General features: G+C 46.6%; 1 long non-coding RNA gene across 1 annotated transcript; it reads right to left on the bottom strand.

Moving 5' to 3' along the window:
* Positions 1 to 662: 662 nt before the first annotated feature.
* Positions 663 to 6,090, bottom strand: LOC148214343 (uncharacterized). Its single transcript, XR_015798259.1, has 3 exons — positions 5,973 to 6,090; positions 4,432 to 5,251; positions 663 to 1,753 (listed from the first exon to the last, which is right to left on the bottom strand). It is a non-coding gene; the product is annotated as an uncharacterized LOC148214343 (long non-coding RNA).
* Between the last annotated feature and the right edge of the window lie 12,462 nt (positions 6,091 to 18,552).

The following is an 18,552-nucleotide window of genomic DNA, read 5'->3' as shown; positions in this document are numbered from 1 at the left end:
CTGCCCTGCCCTCAGTGTTAATTCACAGGGCCCCGAGCGACTTTCCTTCCTTGCTCTGCTTCGGCTGAGAGCAAACAGGAAAAAGACCTGGAAGAGAGTGGGCAGGAAATTCTCCAAAGCTTGCTTGTTATTTTCCCCGTGGCCACCCTCCGGCTGCTGGGGAATTTCAAGGAAAGCTTTACGCAGCGGCTCGCCTTGTGGGGAGGGATGTCTGAAGGCGTGTGGGGTTCGGGGTTGTTTCAGCGTGCCTGCAGAAATAGCGCGAGATGTAGATGAGACTCATTGATTGATTGATTACTCTGTCTTTTTTGGAGGGGGGGAAAAACCCTCACCTGTTTTATGTTTTTGCCCCGGGTTATTTTAATATGTATTTTTAAATCACGCAGTGATACCAGGCAATCTTTTGAGGCTGCCTTATGAATATAGTAAGTAAAAATATTTTTAAGATGTGGAAACCATTGCAAGGGGAGAAAGCTGTGTTTCCCAGTATGCTGTGAAATGAAATGAGTTTTAGTGAGGGAAGTCTGCATTTTGATGAACCACATCTGCATTGGGAAACAGCCACATCTGAGTGAGGCTTGTCTGATGCTCAGTTAGATGCAGAAAGTAGAGAGAGCATCATTTATTTAAAAAAAAAAAACACCATTGTGAGGACTCCAGATTTAATCAACACTCTCCAGAAATGAAAAAGGGAAGGTTTGGAAAAATTTTCCCCTTCCAATGCATCAGCAGTGGAAAGAAAGAAAAAAAAAACCAAGATGGAATAAAGTCTCTTAGAATTCATTTTTCATTAAAAAGAAGGGGAAGAAATCTGCAAGTTGCACGGCCAGTCCCAGAAGCTCTGCAAATATGAAGCAGAATCAATGCAATGTGTAAGAAAATGGGCATTTTTGTTACTAAAAGAAAAAATAAACAAAACTAGAGCCCGTGACACCTGGAACACTCAAAAATAAGCCCAATGCTTGGTTGCCCTAACCGGATGATGGAATTTTTCTCCAGATTTCTAAAAAAAAGAGTCTGCCAGAGTTGAAGCCTCCTCTGCAAAGTAGGAAGTAAAAAATAGATCCCATTTAAACTTTCCTCCAATCTAAACTGTTCTGTGCATCTCTAATCCTTTTCAAGGAAGCCATTTCTTAATCATGCATTCTTTCCACAAAGAGAAAAGATTCTCGGTCTCACACACCGTTTTTCCTGCAAGGAGAAAAGCAGCTGCAAGCAGCTGGTGGATAAAAGAAACAAGTTTTGTTTTGTGCCCCTCTTCGTTTCTGATCTGCTGAAATTCAGCGATGCTGCAGCTTTATTAAAATCACTTTTTTAAAAAAATGTAGTCGCAGCTGTCTCCTGCTGCATGACACTTAGTTTGGGCCACACTGAGCGCGACGCTTGTGAAGTGGAACGAGACGCTTCCAGGCAGATAGCAGCAGCATCTGTTTCTCCCAAAAGGAAATTGGATGCTACTGGAGATCTACTAAAATAGCTCCTTCTTCGCTATTTGCATAGTTCCAAATTTACTTCCTGCACTCCATTCAGGGGCCGAGCCTTTTTGCTGCAGACCCAAGCGAGCCGGGGCGGAGGCAGCCTCCTTCTCATCTCTCCCCCTAAGAAATGTCGCGCTGGCTTCTCTGGACCAACTCTGGAAGGTCCAGAGTCACTTCTCTGGTTTTGGAACATCCTCTAAGTGACGGGTTGGTGACAGCAACAGAGGCTTGTTTCTGACCAGGAGGCAGAAGTGGCTCTCTCAGGGGCATCCAGGCTGCCAAAAAAGTCGAGAAGGTCGTCTTAAAGCCCAACCCCTTTCTTACATGTGCTGCGCATAAAAAGGGCAGGCTTCCATCGCATACTCACGGCCACCATCTTGACTTTTTTTCACCTCCCTCCCCACACGGATACCCCTGTGTTGCCCATCCTTCCTTTCTCCCATCCCAATGACTCTATCCAAGAACCTGGGGAACGCCAAGAGAGACATCAAAGTCCTGCTTTTTCCAAGAAGAATATACATTTGCTTGAATTCTGCTATTGATATTGATTGGCTAAAGTGAATTTGAATTACATAAAACTTGCAGGCGTGCTGCTGGGCATTTTTTTTCCTGCTGAAATGGTAAAACACAAAGTCGAGAAATCATTCCATCATCAGAAATGGTATGAAATTAATTTAAATGTATTGGGGAGAAGCCTGGGGTTGCATTTTACCAACTTGCATCTCAGTCAAAGGAAAATGAAATGCTTTTACACTGTAGTAACACAATGCAATGAAATGTGTGTTCATCTCCAAAGGAAATCAAATTTTTCTCCTCACTGGAGTAAGATCATACAGGGGTGTGTGCGCTTGTCTCCCTCAAAAGAAAATGTTGATGCCGCCCTAACTAAACTATATCCAAACTTGCCTTTTCATTACTTGCTTCTGTCCAGTGCCAAGGCCAACGGGAGGCTTGGCAGCCGCTGCAGTGGGGAAGGAACACTTGTTTATCCTGCCCACTGCAATCCTGTCACTACTGTGGCCAAAATTTGGAGGCCTCGGTGGAGTTGGGTTCTCTGTCTTCCTCTGCTCTGCTCTTCTCTCTCTCTCTTTCTTCTGCACAGATCTGGGGATGTGAATCACGCCCCACCCTGAATCCTTCTGAGTCCCACAGAGGTACATGCTCTGGTGACTGAGAAACACCATCCTGCAGCGTAAAAGGAGGAGGAGGAGGAGGAGGTGGTAGTCAATTGAAGTTGTTCAGGGCCAAACACAAGTTGGTCAGAAAGTCCAAATCTTTTTCAACAGCCAAGGGGTTGCAGGAGACACAGATGTCCTGCCCCTGTTCCTGCAATACGCATGACCCAGCCAGCAACTAACCCAGTCAAGGGACTTTCACACACTCGTACCAACTGGGTTAGAAGGACCTCCAGTTGGGGAAAGTCTTTGCCCACTTTCTCCAGGAAGTATCCCCTGTGCCCTAATGCCAGAAGAGCGCTGGCAAGGCTTTGGGTCTTCACTGGTCCTTTCTCTATTGGTCTGGCAAGCCGTCGTAGGTGTGGCTTGGCTCTTCAGCCAACCACCATTTGGTAACTCTATTCAGTGCGGCCAGGCCTTAGAAGCCATAGCAGAGAACTTCGCTTTGTTTAGCTGCTCTTTCCCTCCAGCTCTTTTTCCTGGAGGCAAGGTGGGCGAAGCCAGTTAACTGGCAGGTCTTGGTGTTCCCACAACACAAATAACTGAGTGGAGTAGACTGCACTCCAGACATGACTGGAACTGTTTGGGCACAATGTTAACTCTCTGGGGGTTAGTTGAGTAGGTCAATTAACCCCTTGTTAATGTCTCTGCAACATCCTAATCCCTCTATCAACTAATCCAGTCAATTGTGTGGTAGGAATGGGGTCAAAGTCACTGGTGAAGTCAAAGCTTTCAAGTTTTCTTTTGTTTTTCATTCCTAAGGTGGGGACTTTAATATTTATTTTATTTATGTATTTTATTTATTAATAAATTTGTATGCCACCCATCTCCCCCAACAGGTGACTCTGGGTGGCTCACAATTAAAAATCAAAAGCCCAGAAACAATTAAAATACCCCATAAATAATCAAATTACTCATTCCATAAAAATCCACTATAAAAACAAACCCTACACATAAATACTAAAGACATTCAAGATGATGGGGGAGGGAGCAAGGTCAATTACCCCACAAGCCACTTCCACTGGTGGTAGCCCCCCCCCCGGCCCCCAGGCTACCTGGCATAGCCAAGATTTCGTGCTCTTCCTGAAGGCCACGAGAGTGCGGGCGCACCGCACCTCGGGTGGTAAGTCGTTCCACAGGGCAGGGGCCACGGCAGAAAAGGCCCTCTGCCTAGACCCCACCAGCCGGAATTCCTTGACTGGTGGGGTCTGCAACATGCCCCTTCTGCCGGACCGAGTGGGGCGGGCAGATGTAACGGGGGCTAGACGGCTCCTCCGATAACCTGGTCCTGTGCCATGAAGGGCTTTCAAGGTGATAACCAGCACCTTGAATTGGGCCCATGAGCAAACCAACAACCAATGCAGCTCACGTAACAGTGGTGTTATATGTGCCCCCAGGGGCATTCAGAACTGTCCATGCTGCCACATTCTGTGCCAGCTGTAGCTTCTGTATACTCTTCAAGGGTAGCCCCATGTAGAGCGCATTGCAGTAATCCAACCGGGAGGTGCCCAGGGCACGAGTCACCGTGAGGAGGGCCTCCCAATTGAGGAAGGGGCGTAACTGCCGCATAACATGAAGTTGCGCAAAGCCCCTCCTAGCCACGACTGCCACCTGCTCTTCAAACAGGAGTCACGAGTCCAGGAGGACCCTCAGATTACACACCAGGTCTGTCTGGGGCAGGGCCACCCCATCCAGCACCAAAGATGATAAACTCCTAGATCTTGAGGCTCCCCGCACCCGCACCCACACCCACTCCGTCTTACCAGGGTTCAGCATACCTGTTTTCTTTCATGTCCTAGAGAGAATCAGACAACTGGGCATCTTTTTTGGGGGGTGGGAGGGTGTTTTGCTGCCAAATTTCAGTAATGTGATCAGGGGAATCCAGACAACTGAAAGACAGACGTTCAGGAGGTCCGTATGCGATGACCGGTCATGGGGTGCCCACTCCTGCTGCGTAGGTAAAGGCTGATAGGAGTAGAGCAGGGCGGCCAAAAATGTCCTTGTAGATATTTGGCCCTGGCCAGGATCTGAACATCTGGGTGGATTTATAAATCTGTAACTGGAGGAGGAGTGATAAAGGGCAGATTCTAGTGGCAGGATTTCAGTTTGTCATGGAAATATACACATGAATGGAGGCAAAATGTTGATTCTACACTGGTGGCGGGGCGGTGGGTGTGCTTGGAAAATGAGATGACGGAAACAGAACCATCTGAATCCTGGTGGTCTGCACAGGTTCATTTCACGTGATCCATTTGGACTGGGTTCAGAGACGCAGCAGCAGTGACAATTCGGTACATGCAGTTTTTGGCTGATGGAACCGCTGAGTGGGTTTGTTGCTTTCTGGGTCCACACAGAAAAGAGCAGACTTGTTGGCTGAACAGGATTGAATGTAAGTCTGCGCGTATCTGGTAGGGAGAGAGTTCAGTGATGGCTGTGGTGGACGTCTAGTTGAAATGGTTCCAACTAGATGTCAATTATTACAAGTCTGTGAAATTGGGTCAAGGGAGTTTTCTGAGTCACGGGGTTCTCTGGAACTCGGAGGCGACTGAACGTCCCACATTTCTGCTAGAAAGGGTCTTCCTGCCTCCCGTGTAATTCCTGCAGGCAACCAAAGCAATGGTGAGAATTGGATCCCCAGCCGGAGATAAATAATGGAAGCCAACAGACTCAATTTCTTCTGTCGCTGCCACAAGCCTTCCAACCCACCAGCCTGCCTCCGAACCGTTGGGTCTAGTTCTGACTCAAAGGCGGCATCCGAACAACCACCCTTAACCCTTGATTAACTAATCAACTCATTTTGAGGGATCCACACATGACATAAACCGGTGCCCGCAATGTGCTAAACCGACACCCACGCCAGTTGACACTAACCAACTTAGATCCACAGGGTCTACTTTCTTAATCTCCCCGTGTTCGTTTTGACATCTGCGGAAACAAATGTGAATTACGTGCAAGGAATCCCGTCACATCTGGAAACAGATCTAGGAGCAGGATGGGGCACGCAGCTGGGGTCAGCCTCCCGCACCATCCCCTGCCCTCTTAGAAAGCCTGTCAGTTTTCTCTTACGAAGACAACCCAGCTACCTGACCTGAGCCCCATAACTCAGCCCTTTCTGGTTTCCTTCCTTCTCCCTTCGACAGGGAGGCACCTCACGATCATCCATCTTCCTTCCTTCTTCCCCTCCCTGGGTCTCCCCCCACAGCCCAGCTGCAACTGCGCCAGCAGCTGGAGCTGCAAGCTCCCTTCATAGGTCTGTGTGTCTTTAAGTCATTCGGTACATTTTCTGTAGCTGAATAATTTTAATTTTCTACTCAGTTACCTCACAGAGCTTCTCGCTTTCTTGTTTCCTTGGATCTTAATTGCCTTTTCTGTCAGCAGGGCCTCCCACTCCTTCCCTCTTCCCCAGCCTCTTTGTCCCATCTGTCACCGCGTTCCCCTCCTCTCGCCTGGCCCGGCGCCCTGACTCCTTCCAGCCTCCGGTGCCCAATTGCTCCCCGCCCGTACAGGAACCGTCCCTTCCTTAATTCTGACACCAATTTGGAAAAAGTTATGAGTGCCGCGAGGTTTAATTGGACACGTCTCTGGGGGGGCGCTGGGCTCGACCAGGAAGCGCCACATGGCAACACATGCGTGCGCGCCTCCCTTCCTGCCCCTTCCCCTGTTTCCTCAGGAGCGTGATGAATGTTGGCCACCGGGGGCTGGGCGGGAGCGGGGGAAATAGTGGTGGGGGGCTCTGCGGGAGAAGGAGCTTTAGGACAAGCCGAAGAGCGAGCCCTTGATGCAGAACATTATCAGTTTAAGCAATTTCCTCCCACAAGATGGGACCGCTTGAAGGCGGATGAGAGAAGTTCAGGAGGAGGAGGAATCAACTGGGACCTTAGTCATGATGTCTGGTTTAAGAACTAAGCTGTTTCAAGAGCAGGAAGAGAATCAAAAACGACCCCACTCTGTGCTGACAGCTCCTGACTGGGGTCCCCTCCCAGGCGGAGAAAACAGAGCAGAACAGGAGCTTTTGTTCCGTTTCAGCTCAGGGGCTGCAGAGAAGACGCTCCAGGGCTGGGGCGTTTCTTCTGCCACCATCCAACTGGGCCCCCTTCCCAAACTCATCCCTTCTTGATGGGTTGGACTACAGCTCCCAGGATTCCCAGCCTCAGTTGGGGAAGGCAGCAGAATGGGAAAGGTGTGGGACCAGAGCCCAGCGCACCCCAAAAGTACAGGCTGCTGCTGCTGCTTCACAGCCTTGTGTTCAGCAACTGGAGCCCAGGGGCCTCAACGGTCAAGATGGTGGCTGCAGCCATAGGGTTGAAGCCCCGCCCCTTTTTAAAATGTATGGCAAGTGCAGTGCATGTGGAAAGGGGGCGGAGCTTTGATCACATCCCACAACTTCCCTGTGGCAGCCTGTTTGGGGGGGGGGGATTACCTCAAGCCCTCCCATAGAGTGTGACCCACCTGAAGCATAAGTTAGCATTTTCAGTGATCAGATGGACCCATAGATTTCATTCAGGGCAGCCAAACAAACCTGCTGAAATATAAGGCTAAGGGTTGTTCCGGTTTTGGGTCTTCCCTGCACTCTTCCCCGTCACTGGGATATTGACATCCACGGACAAAGAAAAGGAGACAAAGTGGCGTTTGCACAGCTTTGCTGGGAGGGGGCCATTGCAGTCGCCTTTGATCTTGCAGAGGTTCACAGAGGCCTTGAGGGGACGAGACAAGCTGCCATCCGGTAGCCCATCTCCGTGGACTTCTCTGTTGGATGTGGGGGGCAGAGGGGGGCCCACGGACTTAACTCCCACGGCTCCCAGGGACCGGAGCCGCTTCGGGGGCATCAGCTGCCCAAGCGAGATGCTTGTCATGATGTCAAGTGAAGGCCAACAGGAGTGCTGGAAATCCCATTTCTTTCATCCGCATTCTCTGTTTAGCCCAATCGTCTTTACTCCCCAGCAGCAAACTGCATTTCTCCTCTCCTCCTCAGGAAAGAATAAAAACCCGTCGGATCGGCCCGGTTGGCTGATCAGGCAGGAAGCAGATCCTACTTTTATCTTCGTCTTCCAGTGAGCTCCCAGGTGGATCCTCCGTATTCCTGGTCCCTCCAACTGGCCTTCATGAAGGGCAGCCTCATTTCAAGCCTGCCAGAAGAGCCTGTGTGCTGCTTCTCCACCTCTGGGCTGTTTCCATGACCAGCATATCTGGCTCCTTCTTCTCCTGGTTTATCTTTCCTCTAATGATGGCCCAAACAAGGTTCAGATCCCTCCTAGAGCAGGGGAGAGAAAGGTGCACTGCGTGCATGCATTTCACCTTCTAATTTGCCTTTCTCTTTTTCACACTCTCCTCCACAGATCATAGCAGTCTTGCACAAAGGTAGCAAGAGAGAAACTGGCTTAGCCAACAAGACTCTTCCTTCCGAGCAGTTTCAGGGCTCCATCTATTAAATGGAAAGTAGGAAGCCATTTATTTATTTATTTACTAATTAGATTCACACCTCTGAATCTTCCAGCATTCAGCTTTATGGAAGGCCTCTTAATGATATGAGATGTGTGTTTTCAATTTTTTTTTTTCCTACACTCTATATTTATCCATTATATTCTCTTGGAATCTACAAGGTAGAATTGAGATGTCTCCTTCTATTAGTAGCTGATCAGGAAAGGGGAGCAAGGGGAAGAATAAGCTAAAAGAGCTGAAGAATTCAGAGGAACTCTCAGCGGGCGCCATCCAGAGCGGAGGAATGGGAAGGGGCTCAGGGAAGCGTCTGCCTCCGAAGGTTGCGTGGCCAGTGTTCGTAAGCGAGGTCTTGCTTTCTTGAAGGGGAACCAGACCCGTCAAAGCAAGAAGGAAACACCCCAGGCCGGAACCAAGCGTGAAAATGGGTTGTGAGAAGGGGCAGCCGGGTGCTAGAAAAGCCGAGATTCTCCCCCCAAACTCTTGGGGTTCTCCCATCTCCCCTTTGTCCATCGGGCCAGTGGGAGAGAAGGGGGTTTCCCTCTCTCTTTCTCTCCCCGCTCTGCTTCCTTTTCGGTACTTATATTGTGGGCGTGTAAAGGGAGGTGTGGGTGTGCTTGTAGAATTTGTTCAAATCAAAGCATTGGAAAACAATGAATCGTGATCCTGGCTTGTTTGAGATCCCCGTATTCACTTTCTCTACACCATGTGTAGTCCCATACACAAAATATCCAGTTTGGCCACGTTCTGAATTCTAATACAATTCTTTTTGAGCCTGTAGGTCTACAAACCAAAGGGAACCGATCTGAACTGAATGAGACCTCCAGCAGGAGGTTTCATGCCCATCCTCTACAAGACAGAAAGACACAAAGGGTGTGTACTCAAATGCGTCATGGAGATTTATTTTTTTTCTCTAGATAAATGGAAGTGAGAGTTGAGTATGTCAGGAGAAATGTAAAAGCAAAGCTGAATGCAGAGGGAACAGGGTACTTAAGAAGAGTGCAGTAAAAAACAAAAACAGGAAAGTTAACAATGAATGGGAGCTGAATGAATGGGTTTTGAATTATTTACGCACACACACACACACACACACACACACTGTATACATATTGATAGGCATGGAAGAAGTATACCAAAGTGTGTTGTTTTGTTTTTTTGGTAATTTAGAAAGACTGAATGAGGGTCAAATGACAAAACAAATACATGAAGCATAAGTTGGCCAAGAGGAAAGGGAAGACCGAGAAGGTATGGTTAGACCTCCAAGAAGAGCAAGGTGAAAGCTTTAAAACTCAAAAGGCAACAGACAACGTGTGAAAGCAAGGAGGGTGTTCAAGGCCAGCAGTGGAGAGCTGCAGTGAGTGCTTCTGGTATAAACTAGATTTTCTTTCCTTTTCTCTAATCACTTGCTTTTAATTTCTTCTGCTTACGACTTCTTCCTTCTTCGTTGCACAACTCTGCTTGCCCCAGAAAGGAACAGTGTGACGGATATGTACGTAGATACACAAAGGCCAGGAAGGGGGAAAGTGAAAACTGGAGGAGCGGGTCATGATTTTAGTGACTGATTCCAAATTTACCATAGGTGAATAGCCATTATTTGGCTTTAAGAAACCCCCAAATCAAAGTTTATATTTAATCAATGGCCCAGCACTCTCAATTAATTAGGTCCCAAAAATAACTAAAAAATAGAGGAAAACACACAGTCCTGCATTCAACCCTCCTTCACCCGTTTCTCAGAATATAGGCAGATTTCTTTCCACAGAAAATTCCCCACCAAGCAATAGAATTACTGTTTACTACCCCAGGATTGTAAAAATTCCCCTTTGCACAGACAACCCTGCAGGCCTGGGTTTTGATAGGGTTTATTGGAGCAGAAGAGAGAGCTATCCTTGCAAATGTCATCTGTTCTGTCCACAGACAAACCAGTTATCGTCTTGTTCATTTTCTGTTTGGTTTGTAAAATCAGACTCCGAAAGATCCTAGTTCCCAGACTCTGGATCTTAATTCTCTGAGTTTAGGCAGACATCATTGCCTTAGAAGAATCTATTAGGCTTGCAATAAGGTAATTAATGGGGAGTGAAACTGCAACCATGTTTATGTGATTAGGGACTCTGGGAAGGGTTCCTGATCAAGTAAACTGCCTCCTAGCCAAACACAGTTCTGCTGCCCATCGTCTCTGTCAACATGGGAGGTGGGGGGTGGAGGGAGCAGGAATGGAGACCATCTTCCTCCTCTGCAAAACATTTATTAATGCCTGGATGCAGAAGGCTGATATCTCTCTCTTTGGCAATCAGCTGCATGCATACAAAAGTCATAAGAGTTGACTTCCAAGCCGGTTCCTGCCTGGTGTATCTCTTCTCGCTCCATAAGCCAAGGGGTGGGGGCGGTTGCACATGGATGCCTATTATCCACACTGCTCTTGTGACAGCCAGCAGGGCTATGAAGCTGGGCTCTGACATCTAAAATTAGCCAGCTTTCAGAAGCCAAGGACATGGGCGGCTTTCTCCCATTACCTAGCCTAAATGGGCTTATCTTGTCATATTCCAGTCGCACAGATGCTTCTTCAGGAGATGCTTGTTAACAGCCGTGTAATGTTCTCGTTTCCACAAGGAGAGGGGATTAAATTAAAAGGCATGCTGAGGAAGCAACGGTCCAGAGGCTGGGCCTAATCCTTCCAGGAAGCCATTCCGTCTGACTCTGGTTAATTCAGTAGGCATTGCCAGTTCCCTGAGTGGGGCGCTTCTCACTTGACCCTTGTTCCGTTCCAGCAGGGCAGGAAGTCGAGGCTGATCACGTTCTGTCACAAATTGGTCTAATAGCAAGCAGGCGCACACCCTGAATCTGGCAAGGGGAAGGGAAGCAAAGCATGGAAAGGTATCTCAAGTGCACAAGAGAGAAGATGTTGTCCCGGAGTCCTGCGCCAGAGCATGAGGGGAAAAAAGGGGAGAGCATCATGGGGAAAAGGGGAGAAATGTTTGAGCCAGTGAAGGAATACTAAACTCCACCACAATATCGATGTCTTAAGGAGCTGAGGAGAGGTTAAGACAAGAGGGGAAGAATGGCTAGCCCACCTAGCGCTAGTATAGTGAAGCAGGACTAGGCAAAATGGGATAAATAGAAGAGAATGTTTGTAGCTCAGGGTGGAACTGTGGAGGTCTTGGGTTCTCTGGGCTTGGTTGTTTTCTTGCAGACACTGAAGATGTTACCTAGATGGGTAATGAAACATCTGCAAGGAAACAACCAAGCTCGGAGAACCCCAAGGACTCCACAGTGGAGTAAATATCTCACCAATGCAACTTCACCCCTCCTTCATCTTCAACTCAATTATTGAAGGTTTTCATATCACTATCATCTTCCTCCACATTCTGGAACATGAAAGGATGATAAGTTTGCATATGAACATAATTAAGGGTCTTCTTTCCTTGCTGGGAAGAACAATCTGCATGAACATTCTTGTTTAGGCATGCACTTACCTTCTTAAAAGGAGTCCAAAGGCTGCCTTTTGAATCTGTTTGCCTTTGTTGATAAGGCAAATAAGGTGTTTGAAGCAGCGGGAATGCCCAGCTGCCACAGGGCACTTAGAAGAACATCAGAAGATAAGCCAGAGGTCCCTCTATTCAGCATTCTGGATAGAATCACCCTGAGTGGGGCGAGGGGACTCCTGGGCATCATCTCTCATGGATCCCAGAGCCTGGTGAGCCAGTTGCAATCCTGTCTGGATAGAGAAAAACGTCCAATAAATACAGGAGAAAAACCACAACACAATAAATAAAACCTACTAAGACAATACATTTTTATTTTTGTATAATCCTTGAACTAGGCAATTCAGCTTCTGGGAAGACCATTCAACCAGACTTTGGAGTTTCCTTCCAGCTCCTTCTCTCTCTGCACCACAGCTTTTCAAGAGAGAAAGACAATCCCCCTAGGCTAACCTGGTGGGGAAACCTCAGGTGATGTCAAAGTGAGAAATGGGAGCAGAGATTCCAGCCTGAACATTTGCATCTGTCTTCTTACTTGGCACACAAAGTGGTTTGTTAAGGAAGACCCCTGAGAAATGAATCAAAAGGACTTTGTATGCTGACAAGTAGCAGAGATATGATTCAGAAGTACTGATGTAGTCGGATGAGTTTAAAAAACAATCATAGAATCGTGGAGTCCTTGGGGTTCTCTGAGCTCAGAGAACCCCAAGGACTCCACAGTTCAACCCTGAGCTACACATATTCTCTTCTATTGGGATCATAGAATCAACAATGGAAGAAAATCTTGTGAAGCAGCACTTCAGGATATATCTGCCCAAACCTTAACACACATGCACAAACACTTATGCACAACCCTGTAAGAAAGATGATTCCAGGGCCCAGCGGGGTTTACACTAGAAGCCTTTGGTAACATTTCATTTCTGTCCATCTCTGGGTTGGAAAAAAGTGAAGATATCTTGTTAGGAGTGCTGTGGACCAAACACATCTGCCCAGCTTTTCCTGGCTTGCAAAGATTGGTAAGGAGCATGTCACTTCCCAAGGGTGGACGTTAGCCAAGAATCAGTCAGAGACAGACTTCAGACAGCAGAAATAAAGTCAAGGCACAAGGATGCGCAAGGATGCACAGAGTTATTGTTTCCAGAGCCCCAAATCATCACAGTCCCCTGTAGAGCAAGTCTACCCTTGCCTTACAGTTCTTGCTCAGAACCTTAGTGCTGTTGTGCTCCCATCATTTGTTTAACCAGATCAACCAAATGCTGGTGGATGTGTTCACAAACCATGCCAACTTTGGTTGGTGTTAACCAAGCCCAGCCCATCTGATTAGTGAACCTCTCCCCCAAAGGTTAATTCAGTAATCACCTTAAGTGTTCCAAGCGAACATAGTTTTTGGGTTGGTTTTTGCTGAACCGTTTAGCAATTCCCAGAGAGGCCAGTGAATAGGACACCAACAAGCGGGACTATCCCACTCTGAATTTAGCATTACCAAGGGCCTCCATCTAGGCAGAAATGCCTTTTGTTGTGATCAGTTGAGGACAGAACTTTTTTTTTAATCCACTTGAAGGTCTTGGTACTCAGTTAACCAGGACAACAAGGTAAATTTAAGACTTCCTTCAAGTTCAACTCCTGGTGACTTGATGGAGATGTCCATCTTGGATCTTTTGGGGGGCAATAAGAGAGAAAGAGCTTGCCATTGCCTTCTTCCAAGATATCTTTTGACCTGCTAGTCTAGTCTCCAGACTTGCATTTTTCTGGTAGTCTCCCACTGGAATACTAACCAGGTCCTGTCCTCCTAGTTTTTTTGAAACCAACCAAGGTCATCTAGATGCTGCTTAAAATTTCTGAATAAGTATTGTAATCATGCTCCCTTAAAACAACATTGCATTGTTAATTATCAGTGCTCCAAGCTGGGGAGCTCAGAAGATAGTGTAACTTACCATTCCTAGACAGTCATTCGGCAAAAGGTTTTTAAAGCATGTCCCGTAATTTTCAGGCATAGACAGATGTCCTGCAGCCAGCAGACTGCTGTGGAAACTCTTTCTTCTGAAGCTGCCAAGTTTGTTAGGCACTGCCCTGGGTGCTGAAGAGTTAGGGCAGCAGAAGAAAAGAGATGAAAACAAAGACCCATGCAAATCTTGCATCCCTTCCAGGCACCAGGCCAAACTTGCCTGCAAACATAGTCATTATGCAAAGCATATTACTGCAGTCAAGCACCACTGGTGCATGGAAGGCTAGTGGGATTGTGTGTCAAACAAGCCACTAACAAAGCAGTTGGAGAAGTCGGGCCTTGCCAGCTCGCTGCTCTCCTGACTTCTGCTACAAAGACATTTGTATATGGCTCCAGGGCCTGCAGCCTTGGGATGGCAGCTTGGCATCCAAGCTGTGAGCTTGGTGGCTGATCAACATAAGGACGGGATGCTATTCTTTGCTGTAAATACAGGCATTTCCTGTGTTAATGAGTTTGTGGCCTGCAGGGACGGCCTTATGAATTGGAGCAGCTGGCTGTGCTGGATGGACCAGCCATCTCAGGTCAGAAACCATTTTCCCCTGACAACGCGGGGCAGCTATCTGCAAACCTTCGGATGAAGCTGCTTCTAGTCTGCCCATTTTAGGTAGGAGAGTTTCCAGTGACCACAAATCTGGATTGGCCCATGCAAACAAACATCAGACACTGATAGGCAAGGATTCACAGCATTCTTTTATGAAGCCCTTGGAAGCCACTCCCTTGCTCATACGCCATAGGAAGACTGTTCTTAGGGTCTGCCTCTACCTCCTTTGAAGAACCCTTTGGGCATGGGTGGAGGAGAGTCAGATTGGGTGGAGTTTGTACAACAGAGTGAACTATAAACTAGCAACCATGTTTTAGCCTGGGTATGGTGCAAATCCAGAACGCCGAATTAACTGAGCAGAGCATGGGTCACAGGAACATGGATAGCCAGAGTAATAAGGCTTTGGTGAAAACCAGGGAAATCTGCCTGCCCAAGTTCCCTCTTCAACCACGGGGCTCACTGGGTGACTCTGGGTCGGTCATTCACTCCAACCCTTAGAGGTTGTTATAATCCCACTTGAATTCCCAGAGAAAAGATTTTGTTTGGATCCTCAATCAGCAGTTCAGAAAAGAACCTGACTGAGACTAGATTGACGGAGGTAGCTTGACTCCACTCAAGACCAAAACTGAAGGGAAATCAGGAAATGTGAAACTTCATCTGTGCCACTGAGATGGCTACATGGTTTATTTATTGATTTATTAACAGAGGAGACATTTCCATGCATACTACACCAGACAAGTTAAAAGCAAAAAGGTCCTAGGCAGGGAAGCTCATAGGAGGAGGTGTCAGCAATCGTGTGATCAAGGCCCCAACTCTAAGGTGGTATTAAAGATGGAACATCCTGCCTCCTGAGGTGCGGTGTGCCCCCTCCCTCATGGCCTTCAGGAAACGGATCAAATCCTGGCTCTGCCAGAAGGCCTGGGGGCCAGAGGGGGGCCCGCACCTGTGGAGATGGCTGGTGGGGTGAGGGGTTATCCCCCCCCCCCAGCATCTTACAGGTTTTTTAGGGCTAAATTATAGGAGGTTTTTAGGCCATTTTTAATATATGTTTTTTAACTATTTATAGATTATGTCCATGTCTGGAGAGACCTGTGTTTTTTCTTCTTTTTTATTATTGTGAGCCGCCCAGAGTCACCCACTGGGGGAGATGGGCGGCATACAAATTTGAAAATAAATAAATAAATAAATAAATAAATAAATAAATAAATAAAAAAAAATTTCCTCCTCTCATGTAATTTCATAGGAGTATCTAAAACTGAATCTGATCTATAGCCTGGTCTAGGTTCAGGCTAATGGGATGGGGGCACATAATGTATTTAAGAACAGAATTTAAAGGTAGGACTGGGGGAATGTCAGCTGTAAAGTTTGGCCTTTGATAACGTGCCTTTGGTCTAGAGAGGGATGGTCTCCCCATAGATGAAGTAAGTGTAGATGAATACAATTGGGGGAGGGGGCACAGCTTGAGGGACAGGTGTGTTACTCCATTGCACTGAGGCTATTCCTGATGGATTGTAACCCATCTTGTGAGTGGTGGCTTGTTCAATGACTAGTAAAATCTTCTGCCTCTATGCTATGGGATCCTAGTGTTAATTTTCTATAAGATGATCTAATATTCAGAGGATTTTTTTGAGAAGGAGGAGGAGAAGATGATAAATGTTCTTAACTTCTACTGGATGGATGATGATGATGGTGATGATGATGATGATGACGACAGCTGACCCTTTTTCCTGTACCTCCAGATTCCTGCTTCTGGAGTCTTGGGTGTCATTGGCCTCTTATTTGTCCTCCAGCCAACTGACATCATGGCTGGTGACCAGATGCTGAACCTTCACCGGCCTCACAAAAAAGGCTGAAAACAGGCCTGGCTGTTCTGTCAAGATGGAAGGGCTGCGACTGTTTATTCTGTATTGTGTGTTTTTAGGTAGTATAAACAACATAGGAGATCTGAGTTTTGTCTTTTCCAGTGTGTGTTTATTTGTGAAAAGTTGAAACCACCTACTTTGATGCTGGTTGCATTTAGCATTGTCAAAAGAGGTTCATTATTCCTTCCTTCCTTCCTTCCTTCCTTCCTTCCTTCCTTCCTTCCTTCCTTCCTTCCTTCCTTCCTTCCATCCATCCATCCATTTCAGATCTCATAAAAGGATAATGCTCCCTTCTAGAGAGCATTGTGAGTGGTCTGAAGAGAATTTAATTGACCTCCAGATCTTCAGCCAGGACCAGAGATCTGGGGTTCTGATCTGGTTCCCCCTTGATCCTGGATATTTCCGCTTCAATAAAAGAGAATATATGTAGCTCAGGGTTGAACTGTGGAGTCCTTGGTGCTCTCTGAACTTGGTGGTTTTCCTGCAGACATTTCATTATCCAACTAGGTCACATCATCAGTGCGAGGGAGGGTGGGCTTTGCTCCCTGTTTATATACAGTATCTTGCCCTGCCAGTGTTGGTGGGGGAGTGATTTTCTCCTTGTTAGTTCCTTGATCAGGGTATTGTTTTCTGCTTCACTGTTTGTCTGGTGTCAGTCCTGGCTTATCTGGGTGTTGGCTGCTGGAGAGGATCTGTTTTGGTCTTTTTGTTTCCTTCTTAGCTTTTTTATTGTCTCTTTTGAATGGTGTATAAATGTGGTTTATCTCTATACCCTAATCAAGGAACTACCAAGGAGAAAACCACACCTCCACCCACACTGGCAGAGCAAGCTACCCCACCCTCACTAGCACTGATGAGGATATCTAGCCGGGTAATGAAACATCTGCAAGAAAACCACCAACCGAGAGAGCACCAAGACTCCCCATTTCCCCTTCGGTCAAATCTAGCGATCTGCCAGCAGGGTGGTGCCCCAACCCATCCTAGGAATGTCTTCCTGGACTGAGAATTCCCATTTTTTCCAGTTGACTGACATTCCCAGCTCCAGATGGGCCCCGTTCATGCTGGAATGCAAAGTTCATGCCTACTACTCCAGGACTTCCTTCAGAGAGTGGATCCAAAACAAAGGAAACTCTGCTTCTATGGTGCAGCAGTAAGTACAGGATCAATCATAGTCTGGTGCAGTTCGATCCCATTGAGTTAGGACATGCCTAACAGATAAGTGTATAAAACAGGATGGCAGCCATTAACTTTTAAAAGTAACACCAGTAGGGGGAAGGGGAAAAAAAAACATTGCCAGAAGATGAAATCATTGACTTGTGAAATATTAGCTGAAAAAAACCCCTATGTTTATAACTTCTACTCCAGCTAGTTTCCTTCCTTTATCAATTGATAATGTAAGTGTGCTTCTTCCAGAGCATAATAGTTTGGCTCACAGGGACACTCCATCATTTCATTATTAGGCAGAATATAATGTTCAGTCTTGGAAGTTTAGAGAAGTGGGCTGAAAACAGCATAATGAATTTTAAGAAAGACAAAAACGAAGTTCTTCACTTGGAAAAAAGAAGAAATCAAATGCACAGAGAGAGTAACAGCACATGCGATGGGGGGAAGCTTGGAACTGTAGAGAAAACTGTGAGAAGGCTGTGCGGGGAAGGGAAGGGAAGGGAAGGGAAGGGAAGGGAAGGGAAGGGAAGGGAAGGGAAGGGAAGGGAAGGGAAGGGAAGGGAAGGGAAGGGAAGGGAAGGGAGGGAAGGGAAGGGAAGGGAAGGGAAGCTAGATTTTGGCTCCAGGAAAGAATATAGTCCCCATATCACAGGAGAAATGCCAAAGAATTGTACATCAATATGTATTTGGTGTTTTTTGTATTTAATTGTATCTGCTTTACATATATCTATTCTTCTGATATTTCAGTTAGAATACTATAAAACTGCTGAACGTATTGCTGGAATGCAGTTGTTTATAGGTATTGAAAATAAACAGACAAGCTAATAAAGTAGGTTCCACTCTACCCCACATTGGTCAGACTCCTCACGTAGGCTCCTGTGTCCAAATTTGGGCACCACTATTAAAGATTTTAAACTTCAGACAAACTGGAATGGGTTCAAAGAAAGCCAGTCAGGATGATCAAGGGCCTGGACGCTAAGTTCTACAGTGAGCGATTGAGAGACCTGGGGTGGCTTTATAGGGCTGTATAAGAGATTTCATCCAAATCACCCCTCAGCACAGAATCTCTCAATTGATCTGAGATGTGGAATTCATTCAGGTATCTCCAATTTTCTTCAAAGACAGCAGAAAGTGATTTTATAGTTTTTTAGCTTTGTAGTCTCAAACTCTGTTGTATATCTGTTGCTTCTACATATGGACAAAGCTGAGTGGGAGTTGAGTGATGTGATGAGTAGTCTAATATAGACATTATTAGTTGGCAATGAATTTTACCCTTTCTCCAACTCTGCTTATAAAGTGCTGCTTTACTGTTTGTGTCTCGCTCTTCTGTTAGGATTTGTTTAGGCAGGTTCACTTGGAAGGAGAGAGGGGAAACAGAAAGAGGGACTCAAATGTATTAATTGTCTGAGTGGACC

This window comes from Python bivittatus, unplaced genomic scaffold (genome assembly GCF_059951505.1).
Source record: "Python bivittatus isolate LINGU-HERP-01145 unplaced genomic scaffold, Pbiv_v1 ctg000570_np1212, whole genome shotgun sequence".
In the NCBI taxonomy this organism is placed as follows: Eukaryota; Metazoa; Chordata; class Lepidosauria; order Squamata; family Pythonidae; genus Python; species Python bivittatus.
The sequence above is the reverse complement of the archived record's forward strand: the minus strand, read 5'-3'. Positions and strand labels throughout refer to the sequence as shown.